Below are 27,650 nucleotides of genomic sequence, written 5' to 3' on the forward strand. Positions count from 1 at the left end.
GCCAGAAAGCTTTCTGATTGAGAGGGGGTGAAATACTTATTTCCCTCATTAAAATGCAAATCAATTTATAACATTTTTGACATGCGTTTTTCTGGATTTTGTTGTTGTTATTCTGTCGCTCACTGTTCAAATAAACCTACCATTAAAATTATAGACTGATCATTTCTTTGTCAGTGGGCAAACGTACAAAATAGGCAGGGGATCAAATACTTTTTTCCCCTCACTGTATATAAGGTCCCACAGTTGACAGTGCATGTCAGAGCAAAAACCAAGCCATGGGGTCGAAGGACTTGTCCGTAGAGCTCCGAGACAGGATTATGTCAAGATTAAACCAAGATTGAACTCTTTTTTGGCCTGAATGCCAAGCATCACATCTGGAGGAAACCTGGCACCATCCCTATGGTGGTAGCAGCATTATGCTGTGGGGATGTTTTTCAGCGGCAGGGACTGGGAGACTAGTCAGGATCGAGGGAAAGAGTCAGGATCGAGGGAAAGATGAACGGACCACAGTACAGAGAGATCCTTGATGAAAACTTGCTCCAGAGTGCTCAGATCCTCAAACTGGGGCAAAGGTTCACCTTCCAACAGGACAATGACCCTAAGCACACAGCCAAGACAACGCAGGAGTGGCTTTGGGAGAAGTCTCTGAACGTCCTTGAGTGACCCAGTCAGAGCCCGGACTTGAACCCGATCGAACATCTCCGGAGAGACTTGAAAATAGCTGTGCAGCGACGCTCCCCATCAAACCTGACAGAGCTTGAGAGGATCGGCAGAGAAGAATGGGAGAAACTCCCCAAATACATAGATTTGCTTTGTCATTATGGGGTATTGTGTGTAGATTGATGAGGAAAAAACCCAATTTAATCAATTTTAGAATAAGGCTGTAACGTAACAAAAATGTTGAAAAAGTCACAGGGTCTGAATACTTTCCGAATGCACTGTATGTATGTACAGTACCAGTCAAAAGTATGGACACACCTACTCATTCAAGGGTTTTTCTTAATTTTTACTATTCTCTACATTGTAGAATAATAGGGAAGACTTCAGAACTAAAAAATAACACGTATGGAGTCAAGTAGTAACCAAAAAAAATGTTAAACAAATCAAAATATATTTTATATTTGAGATTCTTCAAAGTAGCCACCCCTTGCCTTGATGACAGCTTTGCACACTCTTGGCATTCTCTCAACCAGCTTCATGAGGTAGTCACCTGGAATCCATTTCAATTAACAGGTATGCCTTGTTAAAAGTTCATTTGTGGAATTTCTTTCCTTCTTAATGCGTTTGAGACAATCAGTTGTCTTGTGACATGGTAAGTCCATATTATGGCAAGAACAGCTCAAATAAGCAACGAGAAACGACAGTCCATCATTACTTTAAGACATGAACGTTTGAAAGTTTCTTCAAGTGTAGTCGCAAAAACCATCAAGCGCTATGATGAAACTGGCTCTCATGAGGACCGCTACAGGAAAGGAAGACCCAGAGTTAGCTCTGCTGCAGGGGATAAGTTCATTAGAGTTACCAGCCTCAGATTGCAGCCTTAATGCTTCACAGAGTTCAAGTAACAGACACATCAACTGTTCAGAGGAGACTGTGTGAATCAGGCCTTCATGGTCGAATTGCTGCAAAGAAACCACTACTAAAGGACACCAATGAGAAGAAGAGAATTGCTTGGGCCAAGAAACACGAGCAATGGCCATTAGACCGGTGGAAATCTGTCCTTTGGTCTGGAGTCCAAATTTGTCTTTGTGAGACTCAGAGTAGATGAACGGATGATCTCTGCATGTGTGGTTCCCACCGTGAAGTATGGAGGAGGAAGTGTGATTGTGCTTTGCTGGTGACACTGTCAGTGATTTATTTAGAATTCAAGGCACACTTAACCAGCATGGCTACCACAGCATTCTGCAGCAACACGCCATCCCATCTGGTTTGCGCTTAGTGGGACTATCATTTGTTTTTCAACAGGACAATGACCCAAAACACACCTCCAGGCTGTGTAAGGGCTATTTTACCAAGAATGAGAATGAAGGAGAGCTGCATCAGATAACCTGGCCTCCACAATCACCTGACCTCAACCCAGTTGAAATGGTTTGGGATGAGTTGGACCGCAGAGTGAAGGAAAAGCAGCCAACAAGTGCTCAGCATATGTCATCAAGGCAAAGGTGATTGTTTAACACTTTTTTGGTTCCTACATGATTCCATATGTGTTATTTCATAGTTTTGATGTCTTCACTATTATTCTACAATGTAGAAAATAGTAAAAATAAAGAAAAACCCTTGAATGAGCAGGTGTGTCCAAACTTATGACTGGTACTGTATGTATGTATGTATGTATGTATGTATGTATGTATGTATGTATGTATGTATGTATGTTATTTATTTATTTATTTTTGCAACTAGATAACGCGACCCAGTTGTTTGTTCTATATGTTCCGGCAACGTTCTAATCCCTTGCTTGTTAGCTAGCCAAATAGCTACAGCTAACACAGCCACAACCTCTGCAGCCAGAATAACAGCAAAGGCGCTGCATTTGCGTTAGTTTAAGCGGTTTTCTATTAACATTCATTTGGATATATCCATAACGAGTGGATGCCTGATTTTGCCTGGCATAGCTAGAAAAGTTTGCCTTCTCGTCAGGACACGCAACACTGTTCATTACGAGGAGATCGCATTGTATATCAAACACTAGGCTAGAAGCCAGCTAAATAATTGATTGCTAGCGAGCCTGCAAATATGACAACTGAATAAAAAAAATATCTGTTGCTAAAAACAGCTGGGCAAACTAGAAAACATGTGGGAAGATTTGACAGCATACCGCCACTTGCGTAATGACTGCAACAGCAGGGACAGGAGAAATTCATGTTCATCCCTCACCATGTTAGGTCATCAGATGCTCCAAAAAAATATGTCTGCAAAAACAAATAAATGCTAGCTAGGTAGCTAAGTTTTTCTTCGTTGGACCTGCGGTTCCAATGTATACAATTTTGGTTTGTGTGGTTGTCATTTTAGCTTTCTGTTTCTTTGTAGCAAGTAGTACGGTCTGCATGTGTAGGCGCATATTGAGTCATGATTGCAAGGTGTCACAATCTCTTTTCCAACTGCCCTGTTATCTGGATTTAATGCCCATTCTAGAACGCCTTTCAAGCCAATCAGATACGAGTATTCAACAATTCTGTGGTATAAACATAAACAATAGGTACTATGTAATGTCTTTCTTCAGTGATTTGTTGCCCACCACCGCAGTGGGAATGAGCGCAAAGTACAGCGCAGCCAATAGAACCACCACATATGCCAACAGGGAACAACCAAGCCAAGTCATTTCTTCACAGCACCACCACACTGGGGGCTTTTGGCACTCAATCTGTCAACAGTGAGAGGTGCAAACCACCTGTGTTTGTATCACCTGTATTAGGTGTTTTAGTCATGCTCAATCAACCATCACTTTGGAGAATGCAGAGGACATGGATTTTTCTAAGATGAACTATGACTATTAGAGAATGTCTCAGCGAACAATAATTAATTTTATTTTACAATATGGCAGTACATAATTCCATTTGTGACCAAAAAAAACACTTAAGAGAGAAGGGAGCAAATATTGAGAGGGATTGCGTTCCGAACCTAACATCCCCTTCTATGTGTGAAAACCTCAGCAGAGCTGCTCCCATGAAAATGTCCCCAACATTAATGCAATGTGTTTGAAAGCGGGGTTGGCGTCAGCAGCCCAGCAGCAGTGACAGGCTGGCCACGGCGCTTGGCGAACTCTCAAACTGGAGCAGATTCCTACCCTAGCTGTATGTGGCATAGATCTGGCTGGGCACTGGAGGTGTCAGCAAGGCTGCTTGGGTTTTTCAAACAACCCCGGCCCCTGCGTTCTTCTGCGGTTTTCCTTCCTTGTTTCTGCCGGACCATTGAGCGCATATAGACAAGACGATAGGACGGTGTGGTGTGTCTGACATGGAAAACAGACTTCTTTATTGACAGCCAAACTGATAGGACGTATCACACTGTCCGAGTAGTCCAATGCCCTGCTATTCACTACAGGAGCCAGTGCTGTATTCAGTACCAGTGCCTCTTCTCATCCAACTTCACTAACAGCAACTCTAGCCAGCCCACTCATTCCATTAGCACACCACTGATGATCATCATATTAGCTCCATGCGGGAAAGGTGGAGCGTTGCTGCAATGTGCGAACATAAAGACATTCTTCCTCTATTAAATCTCTCATCCATCCCCCTACCATGGGTTCTCTAGGGATGCCTCCCATTGTTGAGGAAATTAGGGCTTTCAACGCAGTGCTCACTATAGCCATTGAGAGGGCGGGCTGCCTGGCACCAGCCCCAATGTTTAGATCCCTGCCTGGCACCAGTGCCAATATTTATATCCCCCACTCCCACCAGGATATGCCCAGGTGCCTCAGCCCACACAGAGCCCCTGTAGCAGGCCAAGGTGGGGCAGGGCTGATCCTTCCTGCTTACGTCTCTCCTAGGGTCTGAGGCAGACAGGAGTTCCACTGGTAGGCTGACTGACTTCATCCTCCAGGTGGGGGAGAGAGAGACTCCAACGCTGCTGACGTTGGCCCCAAATTAATTAGTCGATGATGGGAAATTCAATATAAAAAAACGTTATCCCCGGGCAATATTTGTACACAAAATATGTGAGCAAATTAATATCTATTGAAAAATAATAAATCTTCAATTCTGGAGCCCTATATTTAGAGTGTAAAATATACACTACATTACCAAAGGTATGTGGACAGCATCCCGGAGTCGCCTCTTCACTGTTGACGTTGTCACTGGTGTTTTGCAGGTACTATTTAATGAAGCTGCCAGTTGAGGACCTGTGAGGAGTCTGTTTCTCAAACTAAACACTAATGTATTTGTCCTCTTGCTCAGTTGTGCACCGGGGCCTCCCACTCCTCTTTCTATTCTGGTTAGAGCCAGTTTGCGCTGTACTGTGACGGGAGTAGTACACAGCGTTGTACGAGATCTTCAGTTTCTTGGCAATTTCTCGCATGGAATAGCCTTCATTTCTCAGAACAAGAATAGACTGACGAGTTTCAGAAGAAAGTTATTTGTTTCTGGCCATTTTGATCCTGTAATCGAACCCACAATTGCTGATGCTCCAGATACTCAACTAGTCTCAAGAAGGCCAGTTTTATTGCCTCTTTAAATCAGCACAACAGTTTTCAGTTGTGCTAACATAATTGCAAAAGGGTTTTCTAATGATCAATTAGCCTTTTAAAATGATAAACTTGGATTAGCAAACACAACGTGCCATTGGAACACAGGACTAATGGTTGCTGATAATGGGCCTCTGTACACCTATGTAGATATTCCATTAAAAATCAGCCGTTTCCAGCTACAATAGCCATTTACAACATTAACAATGTCTACACTGTATTTCTGATCAATTTGATGTTATTTTAATGGACCAAAAAAATATTTTTCTTTCAAAAACAATAACATTTCTAAGTGACCCCAAACTTTTGAACGGTAGTGTATACACACACACACACACACATATATATATATATATAGATATTTCAAGTTTAGCCAATTTGGATCTAGGTATAATTTCACAAGCTCTGAATTCAGCTAACAAGGCGAAACAGTTGAATTGTTAAGAACACAACCTTCTGTCGATCTCCAACTGTTTGAACAACATGATACCCTGTCCACTTTGTTCAGATGTTGAAATCAAGTGGCATAACTTATTTCTCAGAATGAGAACGAGTTACCAATTCCTTATAATTGTTTAATGCTTATTGCACATTTATAAAACAGTCATCCAAACAGCTTGTATAACAATCTTTATTTGACTAAAATGCTGCAAGCGATACGTGGTACCGTAATGCGTGTGCGACAAACTGCGCATTCATTTTTCAGAATGAATGTTCAATGGTACATCCGTTTTAGTAGTGTCTGCTCTGCTCGAAATTTGAGGAGTTGAAACAAACAGGGTATGGTTCGAAAGGTTAACTTCTCCTCTATTACAGTAAAAATAATGTCTCAATGTGTTGGAGTCCATATGACAGATTCTGTTGGACCAAACCTCAAATGCAAATAGCGAGTTGAAACCGCTTGTCAGAGAGGAAGATGTGATCTCTCAACTTTGTTGGCGTGAGAGGCAGGGGGAGGGGCTTGGTGTGTGTAAACCATAGAAGAAGCAAGAGGTTTCACTCGCTAAAATCTGTCCAAAATAAGCCCAATGCTTTTCTATGGGCTTAATTTGGACCTAAGCTTGTCGCCTGCCTTCAAGCCTTTGGGACGACTCCCCCCATTGTTAGGGTGGAGACATGCATCTCTTCATTATATACAGATCTCTAGTGTAAATGGGGAGGTGCACACAGCACAGAAGGAGCGAAAGAGACAAGACCAAAAATACAACACGAGAAAAAGCGGACAAAAGCTCAGAAAAACGAAAAATAACAAAACCTTGATTCTTGCGATACAGGCATTTGGAATATCGAGCCAAAACCAATTTTAATTAATCAAATTCATTCGATATATCGTCCAGCCCTACTTTAGCGTTAAGATTTCCCTTCACTGGAACTAAGGGGCCTAGCCCGAACCATGAAAAACAGCCCCAGACCATTATTCCTCCTCCACCAAACTTTACAGTTGGCACTATGCAGTCGGGCAAGTAGCGTTCTCCTGGCATCTACCAAACCCAGATTCGTCCGTCTGACTGCCAGATGGTGAAGCGTGATTCATCACTCCAGAAAATGTGTTTACACTGCTCCAGAGTCCAATGGCGACGAGCTTTACACCACACCAGCTGACGCTTGACATTGCGCATGGTGATCTTAGGTTTGTGTGTGGCTGCTCTGCCATGGAAACCAATTTAATGAAGCTCCCGACGACAGATCTTGTGCTGACGTTGCTTCCAGAGGCAGTTTGGAACTCAGTAGAGTGTTGCAACCGAGGACAGACGATTTTGACACACTACGCGCTTCAGCACTCTGCGGTCCCGTTCTATGTGCTTGTGTGGCCTACCACTTCGAGACTGAGCCGTTGTTGCTCCTAGATGTTTCCACTTCATAATAACAGCACTTACAGTTGACCGGGGCAGCTCTAGCAGGGCAGAAATTTGATGAACTGACTTGTTGGAAAGGTGGCATTCTATGACGGTGCCACGTTGAAAGTCACTGAGCTTTTCATTAAGGCCATTCTATTACCAATGTTTTCCTATGGAGATTGCATGGCTGTGTGCTCGATTTTATACACCTGTCAGCAACGGGTGTGGCTGAAATAGCCGAATCCACTAATTTGAAGGGGTGTCCACATACTTTTGTATATTTAGCGTAGCAACAGTACAGACTAATGGTACCGTCGAACCTGCCTTTTCTACTTGTAAGATCACGCAATGCAACTTGACTTTGAGCAAATCAGAACCGAGTAGAAAGGAAAAACACCAGCAGCCTTTCTGTTGTAAGGGCCTTGGCTGGCAAATTCTCCCAGTCAAAACTGTTTCCTTCTGATTCCAAACAGGACTGTTAACGCGCCGTCGGCTGTCAGTTTGAGGAAGGGATGTCATCTTTAAGCGGGGATATGAAGCGCGGAGTATGTGTCAACGCTGACATGAGCCCTGCTGCTGTGAAATGCTATTCTATTTCTGGGGCCCAGCCAGTCATACTCCAAATCTTCCTAAACTGATTAAGAGCAGCGAGACATGGGGAGAGAAATAATAAATTGCTCATATTGGGGGCCTGGATCTAATGGAGCATACATGCTGATGGGGGAAATAACAGAATGGCAGACTCAGTATAAAAGTTGTATGTCTCAGCTCTGTGTCAACGGTGGGTGCTTCCAGTCTCAACCAATGAGAAAACCCAACATTATGGATCGAACTGACCGATCTCACTACCGTGACTGTTAAATGTTGACATTCTCTAGAATGTCTCAAGTTAATGTCAGTCATCGATATCATGATAATGATGATGCAGGTAATCAGTCATATAACAACTACATAATCATCTAGATAAAAAGGGATTAAAATTGCTACTCAAGTAAAGAGTTGCATGCATTACAGCACTGTGTCAATGGACAAAAGGCTTACACCTTGGTAAAGGTAACAGCTTGTTATACATTATGAAGTTCTTTATGTACTTGTCTCCTGTCCTGCACAACCTGTTGGCCATCTTTTCTAGTAAGTTCTCATCGGGAGTCCTGTGTAGTGGTGGTCCAGAGATAAAAGGAATAGAATGTGCTTACAGCTGAGTTTTCCTTAAGTGGACTCCTTCTGTTTTGAAGACCATCAGGAAAATGTACCTGGCCGTCCTCACCCACCCAGCACTACTGAACCGCTGCAAATGAAATACTCTCATTTAGAGGAGCAATGTCCACTTTAGCCTGAGCCTGCCGACACAGCAACACAGACGTTATGATCCCATCCATCCCCTGCCACGATTTGCCTACACACACACACGCAGACACATACGGACAAAGACAAGTGCTCACACAAACAGTGAGGCAGAGACACACACAAACATTTTGTAGAATATGTGCTGACATCACAGCACCACATCAACCTGCGAAGAGCACTGGGGGTACTCTGCGTCAAAACCACCGCTGACATCAGCCCTCTTCAAAGACAAGAACTTAATTGGAAACGGCAGCTGCATTATTTCCACTCTAAACTCTCTTCAGCGTGTTTATACTGACACTCAAGTACCTCACTGACCTCCCACTCAAGGCCACCATGACTTAGATGGCCAAAGAGAGATAAATATACCTTTCACCTAGCAGTTTAAATTAGCCTCATTAGAAGAAGTTAATGCCATATGACACTGGATTGCAAATATGCATGAGTAAAAATATTCAATATGTTAGTTTTTAAGCAGTCAAGTGCAACACAAACATGCCGTGTGGAAATAATGTTGGTTATTTTGGATACTTTTATTTGATATGCCCAAAAAAGTAGATGGCTTATCCTAATCGTTTTCTTTCAGTCTTCAGAAAAGTATTACATTTGCTCACTACTTGACTTCTAATTAACCACATTTAAACATGTGGTTAATCCCGATTTCTTTCCAACCCACGAAAAGGTTTACTTCATGCCTTCTATGGTCAAAGTACTGGGTAGCATAGCACCCCCTGGTGGTACATTGATCCCCATATATTTATAATCTTTATTGAATGATGACAATCAAGGTAAACATCATGAAGGTACATGAGCAAGTCTTGCTCTGTGAGTGTGTGAGTGATGACCTGTGACCTTTCTCCATGCTGCTTTGGGCCAGGCTGAGGAGCTGAGGGGAGCGCTCCTCCTGGACCTGCTGGTGTAGGCTCACGTAGCGCAGGGTCCACCAAGGCAGCAGCTACATACACACGGAACATAGAAAACAGAAACAAGTAAGCGAGAGACGAGAATGTGAAATATGTTTTTTGATTGAATACGCCATTTAGCAGAAGCAACTTAGTCATGCATGCATACTTTTTTTTTTGTATGGGTGGTCCCGGGATTCAAACCCACTATCATGGCGTTGCAAGTGCCATGCTCTACCAACTTGGCTACAAAGGACCACACTTGGCTACAGAGGACCACACTGGGCTACAGAGGACCACACTGGGCTACAGAGGACCACACTGGGCTACAGAGGACCACACTGGGCTACAGAGGACCACCATATGAGTTAGTGAGTGTGTGGGGGAGCAGGAAAGTGGAACAACAAACAGGCAAGTGAATATGAGAGAGAGTGTGCTTTTGTACAAACGGCACAATACATAGATGGGGTCACTCAAAGTACAAGTAACTAAATAAATAAACTACTGTACTAGTGCCTGAACCACCTGAAGACATATGACAACCCCCTAAGAACCTACATACTAACACATACAATGGTATAGTTAAGTGCTGATCCAGCCATAAAAATTGCCAACTCTCTCTTTTTCAGCTCTCTGACCAAAACGCAAAGTGGCAGGGAAAATAACAGCTCAAAGCCACGTAAGGGTTTCTCTCTCCTCTCCCTTACCCCCTCCCACACCCATTTGCGTGTCAGGGAGGATATCTCCATTCTCATTTGTGATGCATGAGGCCCGTGTCGCCATATGGTCCGGTGTCTGCTTCCCTGAATCAATATTCCTAGTAAATACATACAGGCAAACACAAACCTCGACCTGGACACATAATTTTTCTATAATGAGTGATGTCTAATATTAAGGAAATCTCAAGGTATTGCTCGACTGACGAAGAGTACCTCATGATAAGCTGTAGACCACACTATCTACCAAGAGAGTTTATATCTATATTTTTAGTAGCCGTCTATTTACCACCACAAACCGACGCTGGCACTAAGACCGCAGTCAACAAGCTGTATAAGGCCATAAGCAAACAAGAAAATGCTCATCCAGAAGCGGCGCTCCTAGTGGCCGGGGACTTTAATGCAGGCAAACTTAAATCCGTTTTACCTCATTTCTGTCACATGTGCAACCAGAGGAAAATAAACTCTAGACCATCTTTACTCCACACAGACGCACGCATACAAAGCTCTCCCTCGCCCTACATTTGGCAAATCTGACCATAATTATATCCTCCCGATTCCTCCGTACAAGCAAAAACTAAAGCAGGAAGTACCAGTGACTTGGTCAATACGGAAGTGGTCAGATGACACGGATGCTACGCTACAGGACTGTTTTGCTAGCACAGACTGGAATATATATTCAGGGATTCATCCAATGGCATTGAGGAGTATACCACATCAGTCACCGGCTTCATCAATAAGTGCATCGACGATGTTGTCGTCCCCACAGTAACCGTACGTACATATCCCAACCAGAAGCCATGGAATACAGGCAACATCCGCACCGAGCTAAAGGCTAGAGCCGCCACTTTCAAGGAGCGGAACACTAATCCGGACGCTTATAAGAAATCCCGCTACGCCCTCAGATGAACCATAAAAACAGCCAAAGCGTCAATACAGGACTAAGATTGAATCCTACTACACCGGCTCTGACGCTTGTCGGATGTGGCAGGGATCGCAAACTATTACGGACTACAAAGGGAAACCCAGCCATGAGCTGCCTAGTGAAGCGAGCCTACCAGACGGGCTAAATGCCTTTTATGCTCGCTTCGAGGCAAGCAACACTGAAGCATGCATGAGAGCACCAGCTGTTCCGGACGACTGTGTGATCACGCTCTCCGTAGCCGATGTGAGCAAGACCTTTAAACAGGTCAACATTCACAAGGCCGCAGGGCCAGACGGATTACCAGGACGTGTACTCAGAGCATGCGGACCAACTGGCAAGTGTCTTCACTGACATTTTCAACCTCTCCCTGAACGAGTCTAATACCTACATGTTTCAAGTAGACCACCATAGTCCCTGTGCCCAAGAAAGTGAAGGTAACCTGCCTAAATGACCACCGCCCCGTAGCACTCACGTCTTTAGCCATGAAGTGCTTTGAAAGGCTGGTCATGGCTCACATCAACACCATCATCCCGGAAACCCTAGACCCACTCCAATTCGCATACCGCCCCAACAGATCCACAGATTACGCAATCTCAATCGCACTCCACACTGCCCTTTCCCACCTGGACAAAAGGAGCACCTGTGAGAATGCTGTTCATTGACTACAGCTCAGCGTTCAACACCATAGTGCATAGCTCATCACTTAGCTAAGGACCCTGGGTTTAAACACCTCCCTCTGCAACTGGATCCTGGACTTCCTGACGGGCCGCCCCTAGGTGGTAAGGATAGGCAACAACATCAGCCACGCTATCATCAACACGTGGGCCCCTCAGGGGTGCGTGCTTAGTCCCCTCCTGTTCATCCACTACTGCGTGGCCAAGCACGACTCAAACACCATCATTACGTTTCCTGACGACACAATGGTGGTAGGACTGATCACCGACAATGATGAGACAGCCTATAGGGAGGTCAGAGACAAAAACCTCTCCCTCAACCTGAGAAAGACAAAGGAGCTGATCGTGGACTACAGGAAACACGCCCCCATTCACATCGACAGGGCTGTAGTGGAAAGGGTTGAGTGTTAAGTTCCTTAGTGTCCACATCCCCAACAAACTATCATGGTCCGGACAGTCGTGAAGAGGGCACGACAACACCTTTTCCCCTTCAGGAGACTGAAAAGATTTGGCATGGGTCCCCAGATCTTCAAAAAGTTACACAGCTGCACCATCGAGAGCATCCTGACAGGTTGCATCACCGCCCTGGTATGGCAACTGCTCGGCATCCGACCGTAAGGCGCTACAGAGGGTAGTGCGTATGGCCCAGTACATCACTGGGGCCAAGCTTCCTGCCATGCAGGAGCTATATACTAGGTGGTGTCAGAGGAAGGTCCCAAAAATTGTCAAAGACTCCAGTCACCCAAGTCATAAACTGTTCTCTCTGCTACAACACGGCAAGCGGTACCAGAGCGCCAAGTCAAGGTCCAAAAGGCTCTTTAACAGCCATAAGACTGCTGAACAATTAGTCAAATGGCCACCCGGACTATTTGTATTGAACCCCCCCCCCTTTGTTTTTACACTGCTGCTACTTGCTGTTTATTATCTATGCATAATCACTTTACTCCTACCTACAGGTACAAATTACCTCGACTAACTGGTATGCCCGCACATTGACTCAGTACTGGTACCCCCTGCATATAGCCTAGTTATTTTTATTTTATTGCGTAACTTTTTTTTATTTTTTACTTTAGTTTATTTGGTAAATATTTTCTTAACTCAATTTTTTTTATACTGCATTGTTTTTATTTTTATTTTGTTAATTTTTTTCACATATACACACATACATATCCTTTAAAAAAAAAAAAATATATATATATATATATATATATTCCTCTTTATTACTTTCCAACCCCGCCACCCTTTCCCCACTTGGAGTAAACAACAACGCCTAGGCCTCTACTTCCAGCCCATGCCCACTATCTACATTTTATGGACACAGTCAATTTTACAATAATGACATTTTGTTTGTTCTTTCTCCTGAACTTCTTCTACTCTCAACCTCTCCGATCATTTTCATGATGTCCATCCGGTTTGCTTCTATATGCCATATCTTTCTAACTGTGCTCCTTCACAAAAGCTCCCAACCTACAGCCCATACACTTATTATGGACACAGCGTGCCTACATTATTAGTTATCTTGTTATTGTTAGTTGTTATTAGTCCCATCCTTCAATTCCATTCAACAACTCCCATCTATCTTTTAACACCATCTATATAGGATTTCTATTTGCCATATATATTTCAACTGTACTGTGATGTCTTACAAAAGTTCTGAACCTTTCTATTCTCATTGTTTCTACAGATTGTGAATTGAAAATAAACATTTTTGCTAATAGTATTATGTTATTGATCGATTGACTATGACTTTTCAGATCACCCAGTAGTGCTATCTGCAGGGTTAGCTCCAGGTAAATATTGCAATCCTTTAGCCATTCCTGGACCTGTGTCCAAAAACAAGCTACAAATGGACAGTACCAAAACAAATGATCTAATGATTCTGTCTCTTCGCAGCAAAATCTGCAGAGCTGGGAAGATTGTATCCCCCATATAAATAACATTCTATTGGGACGGCTGTCAATCCTTTGATCCTTAAATGAAACTGATATACCTTTTTATTTATCACAGTTTTCCTTAACCAATTATGTTCTTTAATGCAAGGCCGACAGACAAGTTCCTTACTTTCTCCTCCTTCCACTTTCCTCTTCCATTTTTGCGGTAAGGCTGCAATTATTTGGTTGTAATTTTGGGTAGAGCAGACATTTCCATATGTTTTTGTTAGCTGCATGTGCGACATAACTCCACCAGTCCTACCAATTATATCATTTACAAAGATTATACCTTTTTTAAACATTTTGTCAAAAAAGAACGGTTTTTTATCAATTAGTATATTTGAGTTTAACCACAATATTTGTTGCAATATTTGTTCTGTCTTTTCTGGTGGATTAAATTGAAATTGCAACCAACTTTCTATGGCTTGTTTTAGAAATAGTGATATCTGGATTGTTGGTTAAGGGCTTGAAAGTAAGCATTTCACGGTAAGGTCTACACCTGTTGTATTTGGAGCACGTGACAAATAAATGTTATTTGATTTGAGAGGGTGACATGCAGATGAGCAGTGCAGCCCCCTCTCCTCCTCTCTTTATGAATGGGATGGGCGAGGTGGAGAAGCTGGGTGACAATAAGACTAGAGGGATGGAGGTGGCAGCGGACAGTGTGCCCTTGAGTTAAAGTCAGTTAGCTGCTGAACTCCCAGATGTTTGCTGAAAAAGGTGGTTGTAATTAATTCCCTATATCTCATCAGCATTTTAAAAGGCTGAATGGTAGGGGGATGAGGTCCAAAGCTGCATACGACGGTACATGTGCGTGTCAACTGTAATAGTAGGATCACTACAATGGATCTTATCGTTACAATGGAGCTTATCAGCAAACCACACATTGCAGCATGTAGTAATTTGTAAGTATCATTAACACTAAAATAGCCTCCTTTATATCATGATCTTAGGATGTTGTAGTGAACTTCTGAAACTCAAAAGGCAGCTGCCAATATGCAGTTATAGAACTAATATTTTCCTTTATGGCTGTAATATAAAGCTGTGGGAAAAAATTAAGAGACCACTGCAATTCTTAAATCAGCATCTTTACGTGTATGACAGCCATTCCATTCCAGTGTCTGTTGAATTCCAACACAGGCACACCTCATTCTACTGAATTAGGTACTGATTAGGTGATCACATGAACCAAATCTTATTTAACAAGGAAAAAGTATAAAAACCACTGCTGTGGGCATCACTATCCTCTTGCAATAGGACCAGCTGGATGGGAAAAACAGTGCTAATAGTACCTCAAAAGTAATATTAATCAAAAAAATAACCATTGACCATGCCAAGAGTTGAAAAGGAAAGTTTTGAGTGAGGAAAAGAAGGGTTCAATTCTGGCTTTACTGGCAGAGGGATACAGTGAGCGTCAGGTTGCTTCCATCCTTAAAATGTCAAAGACGGCGGTTCATAAGAACAAGGTCAAGCAGCAGACATTGGAGACAACAAAGCTACAGACCGGCAGAGGGTGAAAACGACTCTCTACTGACCGGGATGACCACCAACTCATTCGAATGTCACTCAACAACCGTAGGATGACATCAAGTGACCTACAAAAAGAATGGAAAACGGCAGCTGGGGTGAAGTGCACGGCGAGGACGGTTCGAAACAGGCTCCTAGGGGCAGGGCTGAAGTCGTGCAAAGCTAGAAAAAAGCCCTTCATCAATGAGAAAAAAAGAAGAGCCAGGCTGAGGTTTGCAAAAGACCATAAGGATTGGACCGTAGAGGACTGGAGTAAGGTCATCTTCTCTGATAAGTCCAATTTTCAGCTTTGCCCAACACCTGGTCGTCTAATGGTTAGACGGAGACCTGGAGAGGCCTACAAGCCACAGTGTCGCACACCCACTGTGAAATTTGGTGGAGGATCGGTGATGATCTGGGGGTGCTTCAGCAAGGCTGGAATCGGGCAGATTTGTCTTTGTGAAGGACGCATGAATCAAGCCACCTTCAAGGTTGTCCTGGAAGAAAACTTGCTTCCTTTTGCTCTGATATTGTTCCCCAACTCTGAGGATAGTTTTTTCCAGCAGGACAATGCGCCATGCCACACAGCCAGGTCAACCAAGGTGTGGATGGAGGACCACCAGATCAAGACCCTGTCATGGCCAGCCCAATCTCCAGACCTGAACCCCATTGAACACTTCTGGAATGTGATCAAGAGGAAGATGGATGGTCACAAGCCATCAAACAAAGCCCAGCTGCTTGAATATTTGCGCCAGGAGTGGCATAAAGTCACCCAACATCAATGTGAAAGACTGGTGGAGAGCATGCCAAGACGCATGAAAGCTGTGATTGAAAATCAGGGTTATTCCAACAAATATTGATTTCTGAACTCTTCCTAAGTTAAAACATTACTATTGTGTTGTTTAAAAATGAACATGAACTTATTTTCTTTGCATTAATCGAGGTCTGACAACACTGCATCTTTTTTGTTATTTTGACCAGTTGTCATTTTCTGCAAATAAATGCTCTAAATGACAATATTTTTATTTGGAATTTGGGATAAATGTTGTCAGTAGTTTATAGAATAAAACAAAAATGTTATTTTTACCCAAACACATACCTCTAAATAGTAAAACCAGAGAAACTGATAATTTTGCAGTGGTCTCTTAATATTTTCCGCAGCTGTATATACATACAGTACCAGTCAAAAGTTGACACACCTACTCATTCAAGGGTTTCTTTATTTTCACTATTTTCTACATTGTATAATAATAGTGAAGACATAACTATGAAATAACACTTTTGGTTACTTCATAGTTTTGATGTCAAGAAAAACCCTTGAATGAGTAGGTGTTCCAAAACTTGTGACCGGTAGTGTATATTTGTTCTGCATTTTAGATTAGTAATTTAGCAGACGCTCTTATACAGAGAGACTTACAGGAACAATAAGGGCACGTCGGCAGATGGTCTACCTAGTCGGCTCGGGATTCGAACCAGCAACCTTTTGGTTATTGGCCCAACGCTCTTAACCGCTAAGCTACCTGCCGCTTAACGAAACAAGTAACGATAGGGCCATTTGATTTCCACACTGCAAATCAGGCCGGCAGCCTTCCAAAGTGGATATGGCCGGCTGCTCCAGTCCTCACAGCAGGAGTCATTCAATAGGACTTCTGGAGTACCCAGGCACAGATTGAGGGCAAAGAGGAGCAAGTACAACGCTGCTTCGTATCTCCCTCAGGGCAATTAAAGCCATGCATACATACTGTACATACAGGCTCCTCTGACCACCTAGTTGACTAAAAACGCTGTATGAGAAAAGGAAGAACGATAGAGGATTGAAAGGTTCTGATATAGAGGGTAGCGACGGGTGCTGATATCCCCATGGGAGAGAAGGAGGAGGAGATGTTAAGCTGTCCTTATTAAAAATGTATAATTCATGGCAGCAGGAAGCTCCAGTCAGCAGCGTTCAGCCAGTGGTATCAGCCCATGCCTGGCAATTCCCCTATCCCTTCAATCAATCAAAAAAATAATAACTGTACTGGCACAATGTTCCTGCCCAAGAATGTAACTGTGGTGGGCATCCAATTTGAGGCGTCACCTGGCAGCACAGCTTGGCGTGAACTTGGGTCTAAATCATGGCATGAGGTGTTGTTTTCAAGATTAAGTCATGGATAGTTTTATTAATTCATATCGATGTACACTTAAAAAAGCAATACGTGGGCTTGAGTTGAAAGGATAGTAAATCTTGTTTATAATAAACACTAATGCAGTGGTCACTAACTTTGGTCCTGGGAGCTACAGGGTGTGCAGGCTTTCCCCCCAAACACTAAAACATTTGATTCAATGAATTAAGTAACATTGAATAAGGCATCAGCATGAGATCACAGATGTTGTTTCTTACCTGTCAGCCTTGTCCTTCTCTGTGCTGTCATTGAGGTAGGCCAGGATCCGTCTCTCCAGGTAGGTATCAATGGCCTCTCCATCGCTGCAGTCTCCACCACCCAGCAGGTCCAGAACCTGAGGATTCAGCAGCACCGCCTCAAAGTCCCCATCGAACAGGGACTGCAGCACGGGACCCGCCTCTGGAACAGGAACAAGCAGTGAGACACACAAGAAGCTGACAATGTAACATCTTCAGAGATGTTGTGATGAGGTGGTGATGAAGGAGTCAGGCGCAGGAGGGTAAATCACAGCATAACAGGCTTTAATCCACAAAATACAGGTTTACGCAGAAATGCGTCAAACACACTCCAGGGCACAAAACAGGCGCACTGGAAAATACAAGGCACACGGGAAAAATACTCCCGTCAATACACAACACAACGAGCTCCACCGAGCTACACTAACCTCTACAATAAACAATCACCCACACAGACAAGGAAGCAGAGGGAACACTTATACCATGACTAATGAGGGAATAAGGACCAGGTGTGTGTGATTGAAGACAAGACAAATGGAGTGATGATAAATGGATCGGCAGTGGCTAGTAAGCCGGTGACGCCGAACGCCGAAACCTGCCCGAACAAGGAGGGGAGGCAGCCTCGGCGGAAGTCGTGACAGATGTGTCTTGTGTGTGTGAGTGTGTGTGTACGTGCATCTGTGATAATGGGTGGCTCAATAAATATGATAGACCATGTATAAAAAAAGTCATTAGTTCTTCTGACACCATCACAATTTTGCTATTGTATGTCTATTGTTTTTACTTTGTGTGCCTGGTGTAGACTCATATTTATCTGTGAGTAGAGAGGAAACCCCAACTTAATTAGGTCTATAATCAATAGCCTAACTGTTAAATGTGCCTGGCTTTCTAAATCATCCATATACAGTACCTTCGGAAAGTATTCAGACCCCTTGACTTTTTCCACATTTTGTTACGTTACAGCCTTATTCTAAAATTGATTAAATAAAAATAAAAATCCTCAACAATCTACACACAATACCCCATAATTACAAAGTGAAAAAATATGTATACATTTTTGCAAATGTATTAAAATTTAAAAAACAGAAATACCTTACTTACATAAGTATTCAGACCCTCTGCTATGAGACTCGAAATTGAGCTCAGATGCATCCTGTTTCCATTGATCATCCTTGAGATGTTTCTACAACTTCATTGGAGCCCACCTGTGGTAAATTCAATTGATTGGACATGATTTGGAAAGTCACACACCTGTCTATATAAAAAGGTCCCACAGTTGACAGTGCATGTCAGAGCAAAAACCAAGCCATGAGGTCGAAGGAATTGTCCGCAGAGCTCCAAGATAGGATTGTATCGAGGAAAAGATCTGGGGAAGGGTACCAAAACATTTCTGCAGCATTGAAGGTCCCCAAGAACACAGTGGCCTCCACCATTCTTAAATGGAAGAAGTTTGGAACCACCAAGACTCTTCCTAGAGCTGGCCGCCCGGCCAAACTGAGCAATCGGGGGAGAAGGGCCTTGGTCAGGGAGGTGACTAAGAACCCGATAGTCACTGTGACAGAGCTCTAGAGTTCCTCTGTCGAGATTGGTGAACCTTCCAGAAGGACAACCATCTCTGTAGCACTCCACCAATCAGGCCTTTATGGTAGAATGACCAGACGGAAGCCACTCCTCAGTAAAAGGCACATGACAGCCAGCTTGGGGTTTGCCAAAAGGCACCTAAAGACTAAGACCATGAGAAACAAGATTCTCTTGTCTGATGAAACCAAGATTGAATGCCAAGCATCACATCTGGAGGAAACCTGGCACCATCCCTACGGTGAAGCAATGTTTTTCAGCGCTGGGAGACTAGTCAGGATCGAGGGAAAGATGAACGGAGTAAAGTACAGAGAGCTCCTTGATGAAAACCTGTTCCAGAGCGCTCAGGACCTCAGACTGGGGGAGAAGATTCACCTTCCAACAGGACAACTACCCTACGCACACAGCCAAGACAACGCAGGAGTGGCTTCGGGACAAGTCTCTGAATGTCCTTGAGTGGCCCAGCAAGAGCCCGGACTTGAACCCGATCGAACATCTTTGGAGAGACCTGAACATAGCTGTGCAGCAACGCTCCCCATCCAACCTGACAGAGCTTGAGAGGATCTGCAGAGAAGAACGGGAGAAACTCCCCAAATACAGGTGTGCCAAGCTTGTATCGTCATACCCAAGAACACTCAAGGGGTCAGAATACTTTCCGAAGGCACTGTATAGCTACAGAAATAAGACAGATCCTGCTTCTATTGCCTGTTTGAGTGTTTGTTTAATAGCCAACTGATTCCGGGAGCTCTAAGCCTCACACAACCACGTTAGAAACTATTTCACTAATTCTGCTGTTTTTAATCTTTACTATGCTGTAATAAAAGGCTTTATACTTTTTTTGTTGTTAGACCAGCCTCTCTTGTATTATTTATAATTGATTTAGTGTTGTTAACTTTGTTCAAAATTGTCTGAAATTATATTTATAATAACAACCCTCCTTTTTCCTTGATCTCCTTATTGTTATTACTATTATTATTATGATCATCATTACAATAATAAATTATGCCATTATCATTAGTAGGCTTAGTATAGCAGCCTTGTATAACCACCATCGAGCTGTAGGCCTAAGAGCGCATCCTGTTTAGTCTTAATACCGTAACTTACAAGGGCCTATATTTTAATACTTAAATAGGTTACCGTATCAATCAATCTAATCTAACAGCTCCTGTTTAGCACGCATAATATGCACGCAGCACTTGCTCCTTACCTTATTTTTCTTGAAGTCCAGTATTTTCCACAACTAGTCAAATGTATTCCACACACCTGACTTCACCTTTACCTCCTGAGCAACCAGTAAACATTCCCCGTGTAGAGTATATTTGTCACATTCTCTGCATCCATTTTGCTGTCACATGTTACGGTGTTCAGAGTTTGTTATAATCAATTTATTGATGTGATTATGATATGCTATAGGTCAGGCCCTATTGGTCACGTGCATGAGATGCATACATGTGTCACGTAAAGAGAGCAAGAGTTGAGGGAATAGGGAATGTTTTTCCTAAACAAATAAGGGGTTTCTGTAACATAACTTTTCAGTCACAAATGGCTGTAATTAAATCGCAACTTCAGCAACGCAGACAGCATGATACAAGCTGTTGATTTTTATGTGGTGGTCGCTGCAGCAGGGAGAAGGGGCCTCCTGTAGCTCGGTTAGTAGAGCATGGCGCTTGCAACGCCAGGGTTGTGGGTTCGATTCCCACGGGGGGCCAGTATGAAAAATGTATGCACTCACTAACTGTAAGTCGCTCTGGATAAGCGTGTCTGCTAAATGACTAAAATGTAAATGTGAGAGAGCGACTAAAACACATGGGATGTGTCTATATATGGAAAAATACATTTTAACATTTCAACCAATCAATTGGTCGAAAGAATAGACTAGCATTTATTTTAGTCGTGGACAGCCCTAGCTGAAATGTGTGCCATTGCCCGGTTAAGGGCGGCAGGTAGCTTAGTGGGTAAGAGCGTTGTGCCAGTAACCGAAAGGTCGCTGGTTCTAATCCCCGAGCCAACTAGGTGAAAAATCTGTCGATGTGCCCTTGAGCAAGGCACTTAACCCTAATTGCTCCTGTAAGTCGCTCTGGATAAGAGCGTCTGCTAAATGACTAAAAAAAATAAAAATAAAAAATAAAAATAAAAAATATATATATATATATATATTAAAAAGGGACAGGCGGCTATTTGAGACTCTTCGTTTAATTGTAGGTTTACGGTAATGTAACTCCATATTCTCATTAGGAAGATCAGCATATTAAACAATGCTCTGCAGGAGAGCATTTGGTATGTGTGTGCAGGCTTTTGGCTGTTGGAGGGGCATCGCTGAAGGGGGAGGAAGAGGAGAAAAAATTTTATTTATAAAGATAAGTCTAGCTATGAGGACAAGGCGTGTTGGCCTGGTGTAATTGCATTTAATGCATTGGTTGTGTCGGGCTCATTAGCATTGATTGCATTGTGCTCACCTGATGGGAGTGAGGAAGGGCTGAGAGAGGGAGAGAGAGCAATGGGAAGGAGGAGAGGCTGGGTGTACAGTAGCAGAAGACTGGCAAACCTGAGCAAACTAAAAATGGCCCTGCAAGCTGGTGCGGCAGGTAGCCTAGTGGTTAAGAGCGTTGGGCCAGTAACCGAAAGGTTGCTAGTTTGAATCCCCGAGCTAAATAACTATAATACTAAAATCACACACACAGGATGAGTCCTGAAGTGTGCACTCATGCACTACTCCCCACAAAAATCTAATCCATGAAGGGTAGTGAACAAGTGCACCAGGATTTCAGGAGAAAGGAGAGATTATTGGGACACGCAAATGCTTTCACTGATAAAGCTGCACTGAAATGTTTTCATTACAGAATGTCATCATAGCAGAAACCAAGAAAACCAACCATCCATTCCGAACTGTCTTGTCATTTCAATAATAAATCCACGTGTTTTGAGACTGATATTCAATGACAACCTGACATGCACCAAATGCTATTCTATTTCTATTTCAGATTTGTCAGGGAAAAGAACAGCAATTATGGAAAACAATTGGACCTCAAATAAGACCGTAATTCATAAAAGGTCCTCACATTAAGCAGTAATTAATGTAAGGCAAATCAATATGGGAGAAATATGACTTTCTGAATTGCTCAGGGCCTCAATATTCAAGCAACATTTAATACATTACATTTATGTAGATTTCAGACTAGTCAGTGCAACTGCCTCATATCTCTCCTACAAACGCACACACGGGAACAGGGAGGGAACTAGCTCCATTTGTATGTCATCAGTGTAGACTTGCTGAATTAAAAAAAGTAACTTGCAGTGTAATGAAACAGGGCTAACGCTTCATTCACAATACATCATTTCAATACAGTCTGATGTCAGAAATGGCAGAGAAGTGATGTCTCAAAATCACAGCCTAGTTTGCTTTATCCAAATGTAGACCAAAAGATATGTCATGTCTATTCCAACAACAGACCATAACTAGCCCAGACAACCATTACATAGCTAGTGCTACATCACTTCATTCAACTACTGTGCCATCAGTGACTGGATGATGGGCGAGAATTATATGAAAGGGCTGATTATTGTGCAAAGCAAGTGACCTCGGATTTAACACAGATGAGCATACATACATATCAAGAAAATAACCGAGCATACATACATACATACATGTCAAGAAAATAGCCGTGCATATAGCCGCCGTGCATGGTGATTGTCCAGAGTGACTTACGTTTTCCATCACCGGGGCAGGGATGCTTGCCCCACGTGCGTGACCGCAGCCTCAATGCAGTAAATTGACAAAAGAGTGTTCAGCGAAAGAGCCTGACAGCAATTAAATCACTATTGCTGCCTCTCATATTATTATATAATGTAGCAAGAAAACATTACGGAGCCCAAAGCTACTCGTTAGTTGAACTAGCGAGTTAAACATAATTTTGCTAGACATCTAGCTACTTGTAAATACTGGTGGAAATGTGCAAGTTGCATCCTCACGTGGGGATGCATTACAGGCTGCTCAGCACACGTATGTGGTGTGAACAACATTAGGGTGAGCAAAAAAAGTGGAATTGGCGGGTCACCTTCAAAATAAAAGTCCCCCATTGCAACTTATGCAAACGAATAAAAATAGTGGCATCATGACACAATTGGATCAGATAATGCTAAACAAGGTTGGAATGTTATATGAATAAAACAAAACTACAATTATTTAATTTTACACAAACATGTAAAGAAAATGTTGGAAATAGCACTGTGGATGTATTAAGACTTCAGAATGGACCCAAGATCACGCTCTCCGTAGCCGATGTGAGTAAGACTTTTAAGCAGGTCAACATTCACAAGGCCGCAGGGCCAGACGGATTACCAGGACGTGTACTCCGAGCATGTGCTGACCAACTGGCAAGTGTCTTCACTGACATTTTCAACATTTCCCTGACTGAGTCTGTAATACCAACATGTTTCAAGCAGACCACCATAGTCCCCGTGCCCAAGAACTCTAAGATAACCTGCCTAAATGACTACCGACCCGTAGCACTGACGTCTGTAGCCATGAAGTGCTTTGAAAGACTGGTCATGGCTCACATCAACAGCATAATCCCAGAAACCCTAGACCCACTCCAATTTGCATACCGCCCCAACAGATCCACAGATGATGCAATCTCTATCGCACTCCACACTGCCCTTTCCCACCTGGACAAGAGGAACACCTACGTGAGAATGCTATTCATTGACTACAGCTCAGCATTCAACACCATAGTGCCCTCTAAGCTCATCACTAAGCTAAGGATCCTGGGACTAAACACCTCCCTCTGCAACTGGATCCTGGACTTCCTGACGGGCCGCCCCCAGGTGGTAAGGGTAGGTAACAACACATCTGCCACACTGATCCTCAACACGGGGGCCCCTCAGGGGTGCGTGCTCAGTCCCCTCCTGTACTCTCTGTTCACCCATGACTGCATGGCCAGGCACGACTCCAACACCATCATTAAGTTTGCCGACGACACAACAGTGGTAGGCCTGATCACCGACAACGATGAGACAGCCTATAGGGAGGAGGTCAGAGATCTGGCCGTGTGGTGCCAGGACAACAACCTCTCCCTCAACGTGACCAAGACAAAGGAGATGATTGTGGACTACAGGAAAAAAAAGAGGACTGAGCACGCCCCCATTCTCATCGACGGGGCTGTAGTGGAACAGGTTGAGAGCTTCAAGTTCCTTGGTGTCCACATCACCAACGAACTATCATGGTCCAAACACACCAAGACAGTCGTGAAGAGGGCACGACAAAGCCTATTCCCCCTCAGGAGACTAAAAAGATTTGGCATGGGTCCTCAGATCCTCAAAAAATTCTACAGCTGCACCATCGAGAGCATCCTGACTGGTTGCATCACCGCCTGGTATGGCAACTGCTTGGCCTCTGACCGCAAGGCACTACAGAGGGTAGTGCGTACGGCCCAGTACATCACTGGGGCAAAGCTCCCTGCCATTCAGGACCTCTATACCAGGCGGTGTCAGAGGAAGGCCCTCAAAATTGTCAAAGACTCCAGCCACCCTAGTCATAGACTGTTCTCTCTGCTACCGCACGGCAAGCGGTACCGGAGTGCCAAGTCTAGGTCCAAAAGACTTCTCAACAGCTTCTACCCCCAAGCCATAAGACTCCTGAACAGCTAATCATGGCTACCCGGACTATTTGCACTGCCCCCCCACCCCATCCTTTTTACGCTGCTGCTACTCTGTTAAGTATTTATGCATAGTCACTTTAACTCTACCCACATGTACATATTACCTCAACTACCTCAACTAGCCGGTGCCCCCGCACATTGACTATGCAACGGTACCCCCCTGTATATATAGCCTCCCTACTGTCCCTTTATTTTACTGTATATATAGCCTCCCTACTGTCACTTTATTTTACTTCTGCTCTTTTTTTCTCAACACTTTTTTGTTGTTGTTTTATTCTTACTTTTTTGTTTAAAATAAATGCACTGTTGGTTAAGGGCTGTAAGTAAGCATTTCACTGTAATGTCTGCACCTGTTGTATTCGGCGCATGTGACCAATAAAATTTGATTTGATTTGATTTGATTTGAAGATCCATAGCATAGTACATTGCAATATGAATGTCCAATACACACAATAGGCCGAATAGTGAGGTTAATTCCCACTGTTAAAGTCGCGCAAATAAAAGCTACAATGCTAATATTTGTGAAAACTCTTCAGTTGTGTTCTGTGAGTGCCACTGAGTAGGCTGATAACCCCATTTCATGGTCCCAAGATCCATAGGTAAGCTGTACATAAGCTGTACATTGCAATATGAATGTCCAATGCACACAATAGGCCGAATAGTGAGGGGATTTCCCACAGTTAACGTCCCGCAGTAAACGCTGCAACGCTAATTTTTGTGTAAACTCTTTAGAATTGTAATCTGTGGGAGTCACTGAGTAAGCTAATTCTGAAGTCTAATACATGCGATTTCAAAAATGTTTAGCTGTTTTTTTTGTCCAATTAACTAATTGTCTTTTGTGGAATTTATGTAACATTCCACCTTGTTTAGCATTATCTAGTCCAATTGTGGCATGATTTCACATTTTTTACCCTTTGCACGTTTCAATGGTTAACTTTTATTTTGAAGGCTAACCACCGATTCCACTATTGCTGCTAATGTAGTTCTCTGCACACTGGTGGCTCGCGCGAAGGCAGAGCGAGGGCTGGTGCGATGTGGCACAGCATCAGGCAAGCTCGCTACCGGTATAATAATATTGTGACAATGAGGTAGCTAGCTGTAGCTGGGTTTAAAAGTTACAGTATGAGTCTATGAGATGAATATTCAGTCAATTGCATGTGCCAAAAATGACTAGTGTGCGGTCTAGCCTTCGAAGTGCGCCACTACTCCGTTCTCCGCTACAGTGTTAACGTTAGATTCTAAACTGTCAAATTGACAGATAGTTTGCTAGCCAACAAGGTAGCATTCAACCCTGTATTATTATGAAGTAGCTAACTAGTTAGCTTCAATTAATGAAATCACATAGCCCAAATATTTTACATTGAAGTCAAATGACATGTAATCAAACCATTGACAAACCGACTGACAGTGGTTAACTGCGAGCCATGCATTTCTTCGTCTCCACATTAACAACTTTAGCTAGCTAACTACTCGTTAGCTGAACGTATTAACCACCAGCAAGCTATAGTTAACTATCGTTTGCTTGTAGCTACAATACTCACAAAACACACCCAACTAGGTAAAACTACACCAAAATCTATGTAAAATTTGATAAAACTGCTTGTCGAATAAATGATTAATAATCTCTCACCTGCAGAGCTGAAAACATTCTGCTTCCATTCAGTTGCCTCGCTTGGTGTCAGAAAACCTCTGAGCACAGGAATCTCAGCGTCCCGCACCATCCCAAATTGTTATTTGCAGCAGTCTTACAATGAAGTCAATACTGTTTCCAACCGGGATCTGTGTAATTGTAAATTGACAAAAAATATATATATATATATATATATATTTTTTTTTACTGCTGTAATGTAGGCTATTTCAACTCAGTGGTATACATTTGTGTATTTCAACCCATGTGCTGTGAGTGACGTAAGTGTGCATCCATGACAGATACGCATTGCATCATGGGAAACCTAATAAGTAGGGTGCTGGCATTGATACTTTCCTAATATCTCTGGTGCTGGTCGCTCAAGTGACTTTGGTGCCTGTGAAGAACCGCTGCCTCACAGGCTGATGTTTGCGCCACTGCTGCATCACAGGCTGATGTTCAAGCAACTCCGCCCATTATTTTCCAGCCAATCAAATTAATGCAGCCTCACAGGCTGATGAGAGAGCTGTAAGGAGGAGGAGTCTACCATGTCCAGAAGGGACTTCAACATTCATTTTCTGTATTCAGGGTTCACTCAAACATCGTTTTAAGATTTGTTTTACTATTGACAGTTACTGCTGATTTCAGGATTGTATATCGATATGCTCTCCTTAAATATAAGTTAATTGATTTATTTGTTTCAGTCTCTGAATTGTTTAATCAAACTTTTCAGCGACAGCTCCTGTTTTCAGGGCATAAAAACTACAATCTGTTTCCTGATTTATGTGGGCACACATTCGCACTAGGCCCAAGCTCGTTTTCCCTGGTTTTCCCTGGCTAAACTAGCTGGCTAGCTGAACTATGCTAGTTTCCTCATTTCCAAACTTCATACATACAGTGCCTTGCAGAAGTATTCATCCCCCTTGGTGTTTCCTATTCCTATTTTGTTGCATTACAACCTGTAATTTAAATGGATTTTTATTTGGATTTCATGTAATGGACATACACAAAATAGTCCAAATTGGTGAAGTTAAATGAAAAAATATATATATATACAAAATAAATAACGGAAAAGTGGTGCGTGCATATGTATTCACCCCCTTTGCTATGAAGCCCTTAAATAAGATCTGGTGCAACCAATTACCTTCAGAAGTCACATAATTAGTTAAATAAAGTCCACCTGTGTGCAATCTAAGTGTCACATGATCTGTCACATGATCTCAGTAAAAATACACCTGTTCTGAAAGGCCCCAGAGTCTGCAACATCACTAAGCAAGGGGCACCACCAAGCAAGCAGCACCATTAAGACCAAGGAGCTCTCCAAACAGGTCAAGGACAAAGTTGTGGAGAAGTACAGATCAGGGTTGGGTTA

General features: G+C 43.0%; 1 pseudogene across 1 annotated transcript in view; it reads right to left on the reverse strand.

Moving 5' to 3' along the window:
- LOC311133326 (tetratricopeptide repeat protein 27-like) overlaps window positions 1–26,372 on the reverse strand; it is a 169,084-nt pseudogene extending 142,712 nt beyond the window's left edge. Inside the window, exons 1-4 of the transcript XR_014615196.1 lie at window positions 26,282–26,372; window positions 17,399–17,579; window positions 17,037–17,049; window positions 9,217–9,319 (exon numbers count right to left, since the gene is read on the reverse strand). The product of XR_014615196.1 is annotated as a tetratricopeptide repeat protein 27-like (transcript). The remainder of the gene's footprint in view (window positions 1–9,216; window positions 9,320–17,036; window positions 17,050–17,398; window positions 17,580–26,281) is intronic.
- Between the last annotated feature and the right edge of the window lie 1,278 nt (window positions 26,373–27,650).

The sequence above is a fragment of the Coregonus lavaretus genome (genome assembly GCF_964263955.1).
Source record: "Coregonus lavaretus genome assembly, chromosome: 1".
In the NCBI taxonomy this organism is placed as follows: Eukaryota; Metazoa; Chordata; class Actinopteri; order Salmoniformes; family Salmonidae; genus Coregonus; species Coregonus lavaretus.